General features: G+C 37.5%; 1 protein-coding gene across 1 annotated transcript in view; it reads left to right on the top strand.

Annotated features, from left to right (window-relative positions):
* Positions 1 to 6,516: 6,516 nt before the first annotated feature.
* LOC127419896 (plexin-A1-like) overlaps positions 6,517 to 15,183 on the top strand; it is a 289,863-nt gene continuing 281,196 nt past the window's right edge. Inside the window, exon 1 of the mRNA XM_051661705.1 lies at positions 6,517 to 6,634. The gene's annotated coding sequence lies outside the window, so the exon portion shown is untranslated. The remainder of the gene's footprint in view (positions 6,635 to 15,183) is intronic.

Raw genomic sequence — 15,183 nt, 5'->3', positions numbered from 1 at the left:
AGGAAACTCAAAACGGAGGTGTCAATCTTAAATGGATTATTGTGGATGAGGCCTAATCTGAGATTGTTGACTTCCTTAAAACCCCCGTTTCAGAATGTTTGTAATTTTAATGCAAAAATAATGCAAAAATGCAGTAAAAGACTGTTAACTGGTTAACTGTACACCATGTATGGTAAAAAGTTATATTTTATTGAACAATTTATATTTTATAAATGTTATGATACAGTATTGAAAAAAATATATAAGTATGATTTACGTATAGTTAACGGTGAAACTTCATATATGTTTAACAAGATAATACATAAAAATTTACGGGAGCCTAAACTATTGTTAAAATTATGGTAGAAAAAAATATTTGGGCATTCACAGAAGGCCCTGCGTGACCCATCAGATTTGATTATATTTTAATGAAATATTTGTTTTTTCTTATTTTTTATTTCAGTTCTGTACATTGTGGTACATTTTATGTTGTTTGGTTATGTTAACTCTTGATGAAATTTAAGTCATCATGTGGCCTTTGCCAGCTGTGTTCCTATGGTGGTCAACCATACATTTCAAAGTGAAAAGCAGATTCTGTAGTCCCAGTTGGTTTGTATATTAACATTATATCATTTAATTATATATACTGTATATTAGTGAACAGTAAAATGTACAGGCACCAAAATGTAATGCCTGAAATGTGGTCACTGTTTTTTTTTCTTTACTGTGAATTTCAGACAACCACAGCTCAGGTTTTTTTTATTTTTTACAGTAAATGGTTAAAATGACTGCAGTACTAAATACATCATGTATTTATTATGTATACGATCTCTGCGTTATCATATTGCAAAGTGAGGTAATTTGATGTATTTGCTGACCATCTTAATTTGAGCCTTTACATCAACAAATATTATTGTAACATCATCAGCATATCTTCTAGTTGCATAGCATGCTATATTCCTAGCTTCGGTATCAATATTATTGACGTTTATGTGAAGAACAGAAAACGTAGAAAAAATTGGTTGAGATATGTATAAAAAGGCTATTTATACATAAAGTTTGAGCTTTCTTGCATGACTTAATGCTCCCACTATACAAGATATATAAAGATAAACATCAAAGCTTTATACATAACATAAGGTAACCTACGTCCAATAGACAATACACCCACCCACACACCCACACACACACACACACACACTTAGTCTACACTAACGCCTAATTACCCAGCCAGGGAGGGAAAAAAATGAAGCTTATTTCTGGATGCAGACGCCAGACAGTGTCCGTCTTATCAATATTATTGACGTTTATGTGAAGAACAGAAAACGTTGAAAAAATTGGTTGAGATATGTATAAAAAGGCTATTTATACATAAAGTTTGAGCTTTCTTGCATAATGATTTAATGCTCCCACTATACAAGATATATAAAGATAAACATCAAAGCTTTATACATAACATAAGGTAACCTACGTCCGATAGACAATACACCCACACACACACACAGACACACTTAGTCTACACTAACGCCTAATTACCCAGCCATGGAGGGAAAAAAATGAAGCTTATTTCTGGATGCAGACGCCAGACATTGTCCCCACACCCACGCTCCTTTGCTCTCTACCCCTTACTGTCCACACTTCAATCATTTAGTGAGTTATACAGACCTAATTTGCACAGAACTGCAGTGTGAGCAAAGAAGTAAAGCGTGCCTGTGATCCTTTACATGATCAAATAAAAAAAAACATTTATAGAATAGAGGGGGAAAAAATGCACTGGCATCTGCTGGTTCCTCCTACTTGCCCCCCATAACCCAGCTACACATCACAGGGGTGCAGAAGCAGCCAGTGCTCTCATTTCTTTTTGATTTGCACCGGAGAAAAAAAAGTGTTTGTCCCTAATTAGCTTCCCTTGCTCCAGCTTCCACAAAAGATTTTAATTATGATTGGGTGTCGCATTGGATGTGAAAGAGATGCATGGCTGACATCAAGGTGGCGCTGGCTAGGAGAGCCCAACATTCTGTGAAAGTCTTTGCTTCTTGGTGAAACAATGTCCTGCGAGGAAATATGCAGTCTCGAACCACAGGATGTGAAACTAACTGGAAGCAGGGATCAGCATACAGCTGTGTGTTTGCAAAAGCAACAGCCATCACAGCAGGCATTCAAATTCATATTTTTCTAAAAGGTTTTGAATAGGTGACCGGGGAGGCTCTGTTACAGACCACATACTGGACATGTATAGATACATGCATGATTATACACTGGGAGTAGGGAGCAGGGTTCCCACACTTTTTGACCAATGAATTTCTATGACCTTTTCAGTTGTTTGTGATTACTAGATTAGGATTCTTTAAAATTAGTTCAAATTCAGTCTGATTCACTAATGTAGCCTATAATTAAAAATTATTTGTCAACCGTTTTATTTAAAGTACCGGCTCAAAAGAATGATTCACTCACAAATTAGATAAAAAAAGCTACAACCTGGTCTCAGAGAAACACGTTACTTTACCTACATCTTTGCAAAATTATTTTTACGTTGCTTGTATCACAGCAGTTCCCTGGTAAAATGAACACTAGAGGCACTACAACAATAAAGACTTTGATTCCCTCTCCCACAAATTATGAGTTAAACAGCAGATTATGAGTTCATAAACACTTTTCACTCTGTTCCTCACACAATGTTATCTTATGACATCTGAAAACTTTGAATATAGCTTATGACTTGTTAGGCGATACATTTTTAAACGTTTGCATTACATAACTACATTTACAAACTTCTTAGAATACGATCGAATTGCGCAATAGCTCGACTGATTGCCCTGCACTTGCGATGCAAAGAAACGAGGAACAAGTCCCGCAGAGCACACGTGAGAGTCAATAGTCTGAGCCGGCATAGAAGCGCCACAAAATTAAGTGGTTGCTTCAGCAATTGTTTTTCATCTCACATTTGCTTTTTAATACACTATCGTTTAGGTTTAGGGTAGGAAGGTACTGAAGGTTTTGCTGATTTAAAACTCGACTGACCACTAAACTTAAAAATCTCATATGTCTGGGAGAAAATGTAACTCTCTTTTAGAGCCACACAGTGGACAATAAAAAAAATAAACAAACACGTAATATTAACCACTTACTGTATATAACATTTTGCAAAAATGTCGCCTCAGTCACGTAACTTTGCCTGCAAGCAAATTTTATTCTACAAAAGAACAATATTTAGCCTATTAAATATTTTAGTGCAAAGCATAACTTTCCATGACTTTTACAGGGATAATTTAACCAAAAATGTAAATTCTGTGATCATTCACTCACCTCCATGTTGTTCCAAACCTGTATGGCTTTCTTTGTTCAGTGGAACACAAAAGGAGAAGTTAGGCAGAATGTTAGTCTCAGTCAACATTCACTTTCATTGCATCTTTTTTTCATACAAGAGGCTAACATTCTGCCTAACATCTCCCTTTGTGTTCCAGGTTTTCTATGACAGGAACCCTGTGGGAGTGTTCTCGTGTTTATTTGCAGGGGAATGCATCTTAGGGACAGACAGTGGTTGAAACTTATAGAAAATTACTAATATCCCTGCAATCACCACCTGCTTTTCTAAAACTCATGAAGTTATAGAAAAGAGTTACATCTAATCAATTTCAGTCAGACTTTCCAAATAACAATGATGACCTTGCAAATGTGTCTAGGAAGGAGTGGCATACTTACCTTCAGAGCACTTTGTTTTTAAGATGCAAGGCCAACTTCTGAATGCCACCTGACCAACAACTGTTGGACCTCTCTGGTCTCCTTCTTTTCTCTCACATAAACTCATAATGCCCGTTGAACTTGGTGACTCTGATAGAGTAACCCACTGGTTGTCACTCTATGCTTTGCATTTTTACTTGTTTTCTGATTGTGCTCTTGAGAATGAGTCAATGATTTTTAGAGTGGCATGTCTGGTGCATACAATGACCGGCATTATTAGCTGGCTAAGAACTGCCAATTTAAAACAGGAAGCTGTCAGACTAATAAGTAAAATGGCAGTTATTGTATGTGAATTATAGGGGCAGGTAAAACAAAAATCAGTCCAATCACAATAATTAACCAGCATGCAGCAAAGTACATAGTAACACATTCAAATAATTCCGCAGCAGGATCTTGCAAACTATTTTATTGAGGTATCATGCCTTGAACCCCACAAACCTTGGAAAATCCAGCAATTAGCTGTTCTTTGGAACTTTTGAAACACAAAATGTATATGTAATACATTACCAATCCAACAGAAATCTCCTCTTCTTAAAATTTTCTAAGCAAATCCTTTCTCGCAGACAGACCATAGATCAGTAGGCTTTCCACCAGACAACAAACTTGGTGTTCACATATAGTCCTAAAAGTTCTTTCACCTGTAACAGAACAACGGATCAGTGAGACCCAAAGCAAATCTGATGCTCATTGATGCTGTTATTTTTCCTCTTCCCATCATATTCTAAAAACAATATGTGTGCCATATGAAACGTTCACATAATTTATATTGTGTATATATGAACTTTATTATAAATTCTTGTTACTTTTTGGTGAGAACGCATTTTCCAAGACATAAAAAGGACAGAAACTCTTATTTGCTGTAAACAGCTTCAAACTAAAATCAAGTGAAAATGATAACATGTGCCAGAAAGCCTACAATGCACTGAAGGACCTTGTCAGACTAATAAAACAACAGGTAAGCAATGCAATGCTATAGAGTTTAGAATAAAATTCCACCTGAAGTTTCTTTTTTCTACGTTTTGACTGTCCTGACAGCCTTGTTTGTGCATTCATGTTCTGTCTTCAGTCTAGCACTGGATTTGCCAGTAGGTGTGCAAGTTTGATCCTGAATCCAGAGTGTTTATCAGAGAATCCCCTTTTTCATTCTGCAGAAGGTTTCTGGGGACTGCAAAGCTCAAAGGGTGGCCAGACACATTGTGACATGAGAATATGTTTGTAATCTTTGTAAAGGTCTGAGACTTGTCAAACAAGCACATGATCTCATTGTGAGCTAATGATGTACAGTATCATAGCAAATAATGCAAATGTGGGATTGATGTGACATTTGTTGTTATCTAAAAAGCATTCGTACTGTATTTTGGATCTTTTAAAATGAAGGTGTTGTATGTTTTTTTTTTTTTTCCCTCAATTTTCTGCTATTGATAAGCATTAAAAAAGCAAAATATTTTTGTGGCTTGATTAGTTATAAAATTCAGACAATAAAACCATCAATTTTCTGTATGAATATACAGTGCAATAAATAGTATATTATTTATATTTATTTTCCTATATTGTGCATTCTGTGCATAAACCACCATCTCCATTGTTAAAAGGTACACCTTATTAAAGCAGGAATCACTATTTCATGCACAGTTCTGATTTTTCTCAGAAAATACACTCACTGAGCACTTTATTAGGAACACTGTGGTCCTAATAAAGTGCCTGACGTGGTTCTCTGTTGTTGTAGCTTATCCGCCTTCGATGTGTTGTGCATTCTGAGATGCTATTCTGCTCACCACAATTGTACAGAGTGGTTTTCTTAGTTACCATAGCCTTTATGTCAGCTTGAACTAGTATGGCCATTCTCTGCTGACCTCTCTCATCAACAAGGCATTTTCATCCGCAGAACTGTTGCTCACTGTATGTTTTTGGCACCATTCTGAGTAAACTCTAGAGACTGTTGTATGTGAAAATCCCAGAGGATCAGCAGGTACAGAAATACACAAACCAGCCCGTCTGGCACCAACAAACATGACATGGTTGAAATCACTGAGATAAAAAAAAAAATTCCCCATTCTGATGGTTGATGTGAACATTAACTGAAGCTCCTGACCCGAATTTGCATGATTTTATGCATTGCACTGCTGCCACATGATTGGCTGATTAGATACTCACATGAATAATAATAACAAGTATTCCTAATGAAGTGCTCAGTGAGTGAATATTACAATGTCCCAAAATAAAAACAATAAGGGTGTTTTATATATCTCATCTGCTCAAATACAAGAAGCAAACTAGTTTCTGTGGCTTGATTAGTTCTAAAACTAAAATGATAAAACTGTCAGTTTTCAGTTAGAATATAGTGTAGTATATTCTCTATTTATTCTCCTATATTGTTCATTATGTGCATAAATGTCCATCTCCATTGTAAAAAGATCCACCTTATAAAAGCAGGCATCTCTATTTCATGCACAGCTCTGAAAATATATACTGTAAGAATCCCCCAAAATAAAAACAATAAGGGTGTTTTATCTCATCTGCTTAATGCTAGACTGCCATCGGCAAAAGACAAAAAAGACGTCTCTGTAATTGTAATAAATGTGCTTACAACGAAAGGTGGTGCATCGCTAGCCTATTCAAGAAGACTACAGACTTACTGTATATTTCATAAATCTTTACAGGCTCAAGCGCGCTCAACGTCGCCGCCTAGGTGCGACGTGAGATATATGTCTCTGGCAGCGCGTTCCTTAAGATTCAAAACGAGGCTGTGTCTAGAGCGCGGAGCGCGGACCGCATTCCTCCTCATTCATGCTGTGCTGAGACTTCACACTCGGAAAGTGCGAGCGGAGCTTTACACACTGCTGCCGAGAAAATGTACGCAAGTTTGAGATTTTACGAATGGCAAGGATAATAAACCAACGCATCAAAAGCACAAGTAAGTACCCTCGGATCTTTACGCACAGGCGGGATTTTTTTAAATGCAGTTTTATTTTGGGGAAACGCAATTTTTCTCAGTTCACGGTGTCTGGAACAACTACATTCCTTTTCTGTCGATGCTTCGTTTAAGTGCGCTGTTTTCCTCTGCATTCATTTGTGTAATACTTGATTGCGGTGTAACAGCCAAGGAGAGCTTTATAGCCTATGCATTTTATATGCGGTTTTGAAACATCGCTGTCTATTAACTGACGCATTAAACACAAGCTGAGATCTGCATTGTGCAGCAATAGTGAAGGAGGCTGTTAGACTAACTTGGTCAGATTCCCTGTGGTTTAATTGCGTTACTGAAACAAGTAACAAACAGGTTATTTGGATAGCGGGGTGTTGGGTGTAAGGCTTCTGGTTTTAAGGCGAGCTGAATGTAAACGATGCATTTATTGGAGAGCTCAGTTTACCTGCACCACTGCATATCGCACTTATAGGCAAAACGGCACTCCTGCATATAGGGAGGGGTGTTTTATGTTTTTAAACACGTTAAACTGTCTCAATTGTTTAGTTTATTTATCTACTAGATTTTTCAGTCTCAATGAACCAGTGTGTGGGTTGGCTTTCTGCAAAACATCGCCAAGATTGGTCCAGTTGGGAATTCAGGAAAAATTGGATGTAGGTTAGAACTGTTGGGGTATCCTACATGAGGAAGGCAGCTTGCGAAATCTAACATTAGACAAATATCTTAACAGAAGCACTAGTGTCATAATCCAATAAACAGACAATTGCAATTTCGCGTGTGCACTTTATGCATAGGATTAACATATAAAGAATGTTTCAACTGGATTAATAAAAATCTCAGATTGTATGCTTTGAATTTGATTAAATTATATATTTTGTGCAGCAGACGTAGCACAGCTTTAACATATTTCTTGGTGAGACAAGCAAGTGTTTTGCAGTCTACGGTTTTGTGTCGCGTGTTTGCATGTTTATGTTGTGTGTAAATGCATGCCAGTGTTCATTCACTGGATCGTCTGCTTTCAATAAAGTCTGTTTTTTTTTGAAGATTTTGACGTAGCCGAGTGTGTTTTGTTTCGAAAACAAATCAGTACAGTACCGGGTCTGTTTGAGATGCTTGTATTGAAAGATTAGCTACATTTTATCAATGCTTTGAGCTTCCTCACTCGGCATCCTTTCACAGGGTTTTTATACTGTATGGCGGGTATGATATGAGCTTCATTTCGCAAAGAATACGTTACTTCGACAGGAATTGTGTTGTTGATTGGAGAACTCCGCGTAAACTCATTCCATAGAACTCTTAACCGTTAACGAAATGTGGTCGTTTTAACTTGCACACTTAGTCAGCATCCAAACACTCATAACTAAACTGAATGATTTTCCTGTGTGAATATAGAGCAGACTACTGTGAGAGTGGGTAATTTGTCCAGAATGTTTATTAAAAGAAAAACCTCTCATGTTCCATGAGGATTGTTTTGCTAGTATAAATACTTACTGTCATAGCGGTGCAATTCCATTTCAGGTACATTCTTAAATGACGTACTTTGTCACAATTTTGCGTTCTTTAATTTTGAGAGGAACAGAATTCTAGAATGGATTTCCCGCGCTCTCCTCCTGTCTCCCCATCTTCACGAGACTTCCGCCGCTCCGCCTTTCTCCGCAGGAGTCTTTCTTTATAATCGGGTATAGACCCAAACTAGACTCTCTGGTACATTTTAAACGGATATATCAGAATCATAACTAAATACGAAAGTATAGGCTTTAAACATTCCCTTTTTATTATTTATGTCATTGCTGTAGTAAAAAATATTATTATTATTTGTATTTTTCCCAAACATATTTAAGGTACAGCTAGCGTTTCGGCTCTGTTATCATTACTTATAACTTTACCACTGAGGTCATAGGTAGATTGGTGGAGTTTGTGTTATGAAGAGACGTTCGAGCATCAATCTTAGGTCTACATCGTCATTGGCGTCAACGTCCAACTTTTTCTCAAGCTGTTTGTGCCGTTATGTTCGACGGACTCCGGCCTTTGCCGTGATTGACGGATGTTTTAAAGATCCCTGACATCCTTACCTTCGAGCTTGTCAGTGCCAACCTCCTCTCGAGTCTCGCTCCCTGTGTGGAGTGGGCAGTTGGCAGTTTTTTTCAGTACCCACTCAGTGCCTCTACATCACGAGCCGCTGCGTGACAGACACTTTTGGCGCCAAATATCGTTTGTTACAGTACGTCACAATAGAAGCATGATTGACATTGACAGTATATTGATTAAATTGTAAAGTAACAATCTTTCTCGCCAGCATTTCTCCTTCATATTTATCAGCATACTTTATTATCCCACTCAGCAAACTTTGAGTATGCCTGAAGAACATGAGTATGCCTGTGTATTTTCTCATTTCTTGTCTTTTTTAGTTTCCTTCACTATCAGTTTCTAGGACAGACAGTGATAGCTTTTTGATTGAGTTGATCATAAAACACAAGTTATTTAATTTACTCTTCCAATTCATTATCAGCTCTTTCTGTACTTCAAGTCTGCAGAGACGGCAAGGTAACACAATAAAGGCAGCCAAGCCTGAAGTGTTTTGAAGCTGTCTGTATCAGATCATTTGAAGAGATAATGAAATTGTTTCTCCCTTCACTTTTCTTCTTGCGTGTATGTTAGAAGTGTGTGTTGCAGGCTGACAGATGGTTATCCCTCTGAGAAAGGGTGTAATTTTATAGTGCTTTATCTTGAGATAGTCTCACAATACTTATATTTAATTTCTTTGTGATAAGAATATGACAGGAATGGAGATTAGACTACCATTTTCATTTTTATTACTGATGCTTGTTTACTTAGGCAAGCATCACTATTAATCTATTGCTCATACTTGGGAATAATAGATTGGAACAAATTTGTTGGTCGTAAAAACAGCCTAAATCGCACCGTTTTTGCTACAGACATGAATGATACCTCAAATCATGTGTCTTATTTTGTAGTGCTATTACTTACAGTGTAAGCAGTGCTGGGTAGATTACTTCAGAATTGTAATCTGTTACTGATTACAAATTACATGACTAAAATTGTAGTCAGTAACAGTCTTTTGGATTACATTTTACAGTAATATAATCAGATAGTTTTTGAGTTACTTTTGGATTACTTCTGACCTAACTCTTGTTTTTTTGTTTATTAGAAGTCACATGCATTTGAGTAGGATACGATTGTACAATTTTGACATAATGTTGCTTAAATGTAAAGTAAATAAGATGTAAGTATAAACTCAAGTCTCAAAAGTTGTTGCAAATTTTGCCACATTTATGTACATTTTTGAAGCCAAGTACAAAAGCAATTTGTGAAACTAAAACAAATTTTACCACACTAATGTTATCGGTTCTGCATTTACGTGTGGATTACTGCTCCACTTTCTGTGTAATTATGGCTGGTGGCTAATATAACTTCTGTATGTGCAATTCCAACCCAAACCCCTACATTCAAAAAACTTTGAAGAATTATTGAACGTACACTCACTGAGCACTTTATTAGGAATTCCTGTACACCTACTTATTCATGCAATTATCTAATCAGCCAATCGTGTGGCAGCAGTGCAATGCATAAAATCATGCAGACACTGGTCAAGAGCTTCAGTTAATGTTCATATCAACCATCAGAATGGGGGGAAAAAATTATTTCAGTGACTTAGACTGTGGCATAAGTTGGTGCCAGATGGGCTGGTTTGAGTATTTCTGTAACTGCTGATCACCTGGGATTTTCGCACACAACAGTCTCTAGAGATTACTCAGAAAAAAAAAACATCCAGTGATGCGGACAGAAACGCCTTGTTTATGAGAGAGGTCAACGGAGAATAGCCCTACTGGTTTGAGCTGATAAAAAGGCAACAGTAATTCAGATAACCACTCTGTACAATTGCAGTGAGCACAATAGCATCTCAGAATGTACAACACATCGAACCTTGAGGCGCATGGGCTACAACAGCAGAAGACAACATCGGGCACTTTATTAGGACCATTGTGTTCCTAATAAAGTGCTCAGTGAGTGTATATCATCTGCAGGCTGATAGAATAAAAAAAAAATTTAAAATATTTAAAAATCTGAATTAGAGGGAACAATAATTTATCAACAATTTACTGCTTTTTCCTGATTAATATGTAATCATGTAATCCATAAAACAGTAACTCTAATCTGATTATGAGTATTTTAAAATGTAATTTCATCTAATTACAAGTACTTAATTTCTGTAATGTGATTACATAATCCAAATGACATGTAATCCGTTACTACCCAGCACTGCTTATAAGCAATTAGACTTGTACAATAAAATGGCCAAAATATCCTTGAGGTGAGCTTTTTGATGTGGGCTAGTAAACAACCATTCAGAACACCCTAGCAATCCCCCAGAACAACCTTGCAACCACATAGCAATGCGATTAAAACCTCTCAGAATACCTTAGCAACTGCATAGCATCGCCCTGGCAGCCACCCAAATCACCCTAACATTGTGCAAACGATTTTCCTCAGACAACCTCCACATGTTTTCTTCAGTCTTATTAATATGGTGGTGATGTATATTTCTAGTGCCTTAGTACTATGTGCAAAGACTGGGTTTGCAGCTAATTCATTGCCATTTTCTTCTACTGAGTTATTGAGTGTTTATAAATAGTGCTTTGGCTTGAGCTGGATTTGGAGATTGAAGGGTCAGGCCGTATTTTGTTTGTTATGGCCCACGTCCAGAGGAGATGCAGCTATTCTCTCTCTCCCTCGCCAGACTAGAGGTCTCAGCTGGGAGCCTCTGTGCAGGATCAGTGCTGCTCAGATGGTCATGACTGCAAGACAGCGCTGATGAGCTTTCTTTCCTCCTCTATTTTCTCAGCACTCTTTCTTTTCCATCCTCCATCAAAAGACTACTACAGACTATGCGGTGCTTTTAGGAAACAAATGACACATTTTCATTTCCATCTTTTCCAGTGTGTCCTATACATGCAGGACCTGGACTGCCCAAATAAAGAGTTACTGTATTTATTAGTGGTCCTTTCTACGACAAGCATCACTTTTAATATTACTACCTACTACCTAGTTCACCCAAAAATGAATTTTCTTTGATAATTTACATTAAAGCAAACCCTTCTAAGTAAGCTCTTAAGTATTAAACTTGGGGCATAACTCCTACACATTTGAATGATAATGTAAAAGTATAGTTCTTGTTTTGCTGTCGAAATATATGGCCAGCTATGAGATTAGGAGCGTGGTGATCATTGAAGCTTGACCATGACCAAGAGTACCTCATTCCAGAAAAGACACGTCAGCACTATATAATTCACCTACTGACCAGCATTACATCATGCCATATTGTAGGAATAGATAAGAAAATGTAATGTATTTGTGTGTCTGTGTGTGAGAGATAGTGAGAGAGCATATGTTTTTGTACGTGCAAATGGGGGTTGTTATCAACTAACTCCTTTCCACTCTCTGTAGAGAATTAACCTGCTGTGTCTTGACCTAGTTCCTGGGTTTTCTCCTACTACTTGACCAGCACACAAAATACCAGGAGCCACCTTTGACCTCATTGTCATGTCACATACCAATGTGAATGAAAGTGTCAAGGGCCTTCAAACGAGCTTTCATGGCCTTCACAGTCCTTGGATCGGCCCCTGACCCCAAAGACCCACACATTGAATCTTTGTGCATATACAGCATCACATCACATATTATAATTAGTATGGCTGGGCGATATGGCTTCAAAAATTATATCTGGATATTTTTCAGCCTATTGATGATAAACGACATATGTCTAGTTAATTATGTATTTGCTATGAAATGGCTCAAAAGCACATTAATATATATATATATATATATATATACAACAGTTAGTTCCGGCCCTCAAATCTGATTGGACGAGAGACGTTCCATGAGTACTGATGGTCTGACACCATCAGCTCTCGGACGCTTCACTGTGTGTGTATCACTCCACTTGTTTTCATGCCATTCAAAACAAAAGTGTAAGAGCAGTGCATATGTGTTAAGAGCTACTGTCTTTTTTTTTTTACATTACATATGTTAGCCAGCAGGTGGTGGCAAATGATAATTTGTTTGTGTAATATGAGCCAGTTGGTGACGTGAAGTGAATCCGCGTCAGCCACTGTTTACATTCAGCAGCGCTCCGTGATCACTACAACACTACTAAAGCTAAGAAATAGCTTTAAATGGCTTTAAACGAACATCTTCAGCATTACGGCTCATCACAGCTGAGAGACACAACAGACTGATTGATTACAGAACTCAAGGCGCTTACCTCTTACCGGAGTTTCCATATTGGATACACACTGTTTAAAATGGTGGAGGACATTGCGGTTTCTATAGTGATCGACTCTTGCGCACCGGCTACCGTGAAATAGAGAGGAATACCGCCACTTGGATGGCTATTTTACCACTGAGAAAGCTGATCTTCAGAAAGCTGACAGCATCTCTGCTTGGCAGTGGCAACAGGTGATCGCACACGCTCTGTCTCTCTCTCTCTCTCACACACACACACACACACACACACACACACACACACACACACACACACACACACACATCCATCCTTGTTTATCCAATAACTTGTTAGAAACAGCACAAGCTGTGATACTATATCTGAAGTGACATTTTTGAATTACTAACAAAGGCTTGGACGCATCATTTGGTTTGAACCAGCAACGGCAGATTCTGATCCGTAGCGTAAGAAAGTAGTTCAATGCACAAATGCGTTTTTATGACCGTACTCAGTTTTTCCTAATTTTTTTAAATTGACTTGTTCATTGAACTGTTGTGTATAAGCAATATCACACTCGCAATCATGCTATATGGCCCTAAATCAGCACTGCTGTGACTACCTACGGCACTCGGCCTGCGGCCGAATCACAGCAGTGCTGATGTAGGGCCATATCGCACTCTTGCTCGTGTTATATTGCTTAAATATATATATATATATATGTTTCCCACAGTTTTTCAGTAAATAAACACAAGGGTGGATGAGATTTAATAATTTTCATTAATATGCACTTTATTATTTTGAGGATTAGATTTATGTTAGACAAAAGTAAAATATTTCTGTCCTATTTACTTCACCCTCACTTGGGGCATTTATTTTGACAGTGAAACTGCAGTTTGTAGTTTACCGCCGCTCCCTATACGCATATTACGCAGTCTACGTAGAACACCAACTCCCTAGGGGGACCCCAAAAACACCTGCTGCCCTTGTTCCCATGTTATACTTTATAGAAGTATCCGCTAGTAGTCACGTAACACAGACAATCACCTCACACTCACACTTTCGCAACACACCTTGCACACCAACAAGCCTTTTGCGGTTTAATAATCACGAATGGCCAACTCGCCATTTTGATTCATTGTGCAGACCTGAAGGATTGTGAAATTAGTCTACTGATGCATTCTTTTGGAACTTAATGGCCAAATAAAAAGCACATTAAAATTGCTTAATTTTATATCGTCAGCAAAACCATTGCAATTATATAGTGGATATTCAATATATTGCCCAGCCCTAATAATTAGCAATGCATGTTAAAAGAATGAAATTACATTGTCTGTGACTATAAATGAGCTTTTACAGCCTTCTCAGTCCATAGATCGGCACCTGACCCTAAAGACCCACATACTGTATTGAACCATGTGTATACTGAGCATTACATTAGTTAGTAATATTAGTAATACAGTTATTAGAATTAAATTACATTGTCTGGGACCATATGTCGATGGCAGTCAGTAGTGTGGATTTCTCTTTTTTGGGGGGGGGGGGGGACCTTTTCTCTCACCTTTTCTCTGTGTTTCCAGGACAGCACATCTATCCCTCTTAGCCTTATCAGGTTGTGGATCCGATCAATGCTATCTGCCATCTGCTTGCAGGCTACAGCTTTACCAACACCCTCTGTGGAATTTTCTATGGTCCCTACAACTGATCTTGGATAGCATTGTCAAGCCACTCACAATGTATTATGTTAAGCATAGGGTAGGTTTCACTGATGCCAAACCAGCTGTTAAGGTTATTATTAACTGGTGCCTTAGTGGTTTTTTTTTTTCCTATTCACTCATTTGTGTTGTTGTATAGAAGGTTTTGGGGCTCTTGTAATGGAAGTCACAGACTAGCAGAATCTTGGAGTCAAATGTTTTTTGCTGTATTGAAAGGCATCCTTTAGAATACTTTCCTTCAGGTCTGGTTTGAATCAAATGTTTATTTACCATATTCTGCTAAAACTGTCCCCTGAAAGCTTTGCTGTAGGCAACATAAATTCTTTAATGGGAATATCCTTGTGTGTTTATGTGAGTTTTCATGTGTATATGTATGTGTAATCAAGAACATGAATGTTTATATAAATATGTGCATTTAAGAAGATGCCCATTTTGGACTGTATGTGCATGAATAAGAGGAAAGGTTATTATAGTTTTGGGTTTTTAATTTAGTTTTAATTTTAATTGAGTTTTCATTTATTTAGTTATTATTTAGTTTAGTTTCAGTTATTTTACCAACTGTGTTTGTTAGTTTTAGTTTA

Source organism: Myxocyprinus asiaticus, chromosome 29, assembly GCF_019703515.2.
Source record: "Myxocyprinus asiaticus isolate MX2 ecotype Aquarium Trade chromosome 29, UBuf_Myxa_2, whole genome shotgun sequence".
In the NCBI taxonomy this organism is placed as follows: Eukaryota; Metazoa; Chordata; class Actinopteri; order Cypriniformes; family Catostomidae; genus Myxocyprinus; species Myxocyprinus asiaticus.
The sequence above is the reverse complement of the archived record's forward strand: the minus strand, read 5'-3'. Positions and strand labels throughout refer to the sequence as shown.